The sequence below is a fragment of the Bison bison genome, unplaced genomic scaffold, assembly GCF_000754665.1.
Source record: "Bison bison bison isolate TAMUID 2011002044 unplaced genomic scaffold, Bison_UMD1.0 scf7180017864227, whole genome shotgun sequence".
Lineage (NCBI taxonomy): Eukaryota > Metazoa > Chordata > Mammalia > Artiodactyla > Bovidae > Bison > Bison bison.
Window position 1 is genome coordinate 16,217 of NW_011494799.1, and position 2,880 is coordinate 19,096.

Consider the following 2,880-nt stretch of genomic DNA (forward strand, 5'->3'; position numbering starts at 1 on the left):
TGAAAAGGAAGAAACAAAACTATCTCTATTCACAGACAAGATTGTCTATGTAGAAAATTAAAGGAACATACAAAAAAAAAAAAAACACCTTAGATTAAAAAATGAGTTCAGTGACTTCACACAGTATAAGGTCAACACATAAAAATCATTCACATTTCTATAACCTATGAACAAGTGGAAAACAAAATGTAAAAAGGTAATACTGTTTACAATTGCTCCAAAAGAAATACGATATTTATGTATAAATCTAACAAAAATTGTACAAGATCTGTATGATGAAAATTATGTGTTGCTGATGAAAGAAATTAAAGAAGATATAAATGCCAAGAGCTGGGGGAGTAGCAGGCCAGACCAACTGCATCACCAACAGTCAACTAACACGAAAAAGGAAAGACAGAACCATGTAGCCCTTCCCTTACACATTAAAAGAACACACTATGTAATAGAAATTTTTGACCCAGAGAGTCCAATATTAAGATATAGTCTCACAAAATTACTGGGCCTTTTTTAAAAATGTGAAAATATTCTGGGCATTTTGGGAGAAAAAGAACTTGTGACCTACAAAGTGAACAAATTTAGATTACCATTAGGTTTTTCAACAGAAGCATTTTATACCAAAAGAAAACAGGGCCACATGTTTAATATGACAAAAGCAAGTTTTAGCTAAAGATCTTATATCCAACAAACCTGACTTAACAATGACACAGAGAAACTGTTAATCAATATGCAAGATTTAGAGACTATGATTCCCATGAGGAAGACTATGATTCTTCCTGAGGAAGAATCTACCAGAGAACCAGCTCCAGATAACAAGATATGTGCTTACCCAGACATAAGGACTGGTTGTGAGCATTAAGTATATAATTATTGTAGGACTAAGAATCTATGTCCATTGAGTGGGACAAAGTGTTATATAGGATATAGAACAATATAAAAATGGTATGACTATTTTCAAAAATTGGTGGTGGAGGAAAATGAGCAGAATATGTGCCAAAAATGCTTTAATATCTTCAGTAATTGTATTGGTAGTAAATATTAGTATAAATATAAATGGTAAGGAAGTGGGAAAGATGCAAAAGGAATCTATAGATTTATGAGCAACATTAAATTATGTCTAGGGATTCACATTTGGGTGATAAAACTACAAAAAATTACAAGGAATTAATTACTATAAAAGTCAGGGTAGTGGTTTCCTATTGGGGACAGGACAGTCTGTGTGATGTGGCACATGGAAGGGATGTCTTAGGTGACTGGCAAAGTTCTATTTCACACCTGAGTGGTTTTAATCTTATAATAATTCATTAAGCCATACATTTGATTCATTTGGTTTTCATATCTATGTTTTATTTAACAATAAAAGATTATTTTTTAAAAAGGAGTCTCAGAAATAGATGCAGTTGTTCCTTCCCTCTATAGCCACAGAGTTACCATTTTTTATCCCAAACTATTTTAAAAATGTAATTTGATAAAGTGTTTTTAGGTTGAAAATATTCACAACAATGTAACTTTTGTTTCTTTGTATACGAGAGAGATTTCTGTGTATAGAATCGCTGTTATCAATTGTTATATTCTCTCTCCTTGTAAATTTAACCTTGGAAATATCATTTGTACAACAGGATCTTGTAAAATTCCAAAAACTTGAGAAATTGTTGCCAGGTACTGTGAAAATAGTCTCCAAGAGAAGCCTGAGATTCTGATTGGTTGTCTTTCTTGATAAATTTTTGCCTTTGTAATAATGTTGCGATTTATATCTCTGTGTTACTAAAGGTTTTAAATAATTATTTGTAAGGTCCTCTATCAAGTCAGAAGTCAGTCACTGGCACTTTCTTCCTCTCTCATATTAATGATTTTTAAAAGCCTCCTTACTTTGAAATTGTTCTCATTTTAACAAAAAAATGTGCATTACAAGATGGAAAACTCTGTAACAATGACAATAAATGAACTGCTGTTAGACACAACAGGATTGAATTTTATAGTGTTTAGCAAAAGACGCTAGAGAAAAAAGACTGTCATACTATATAATTCCATTTACATAAAATTCAAAAACATGTAAAACTCATCTAATATGCTAAAAGTTAGGATAATAGCTAATATTTGGAGAGCCTTAGTGATCAGGAGGGAGCATGAGGGGGACCCTTAACAGGAGGAATAACTGGGGAACACTCTGTGGTATAAGAATAGGTGATACCAAGCTAGTATGCATTTAGTGTTCCATCTTATTTTTCATTTGTCATTTTACCCTGCATATGTTTCTCCACTTGTAACTTTATAGGGAGTGTTAACAGTGGTCTGGAGAAAGATTCCTTTATCCCTGGGTCCTCTGACAGTCATATCATCTTTTAAATTTTTTAAAGTAATTTTTATTGGAGTATAGTTACTTTACAATGTTGTGTTAGTTTCTACTGTACATCAAAGTGAATCAGTCATACATATACATATTTTCACTCTTCATATCATCTTAAACACCATAAGAATTATACTAAATTAAACCAAATTCCTGAGAGAGAGACTCAGAAGATTGACTCATCAAAATGGTGGAAGAAAAATGGTGCAACCACGACAAAACTTTAATTGAAAGAAAGAAAATGAAGCAGGAAGGGAAGAAGGGAGGAAAGAAGGGGGGAAGAAGGGAGGAAAGAAGGGGAAAAGAAAGAAAGAAAGAAAACCTTTAGTTCAGCTACATCTGTTCAGTGCATATATTGCACTCAGCAGGGCACATATGTGACAGAATCATGAATGTCATGGTCAGAAGTTGTTGGATTACATCCTTGGAAGGGAAACAAATATTTTGTTATCAAATCTGGTTGCTCCAGTTTCTACCTCCTGGCAGATTTCCCCTGTCCTTGTCCTCAAGGGACAGCCCTGAGAAGAACACTGGGG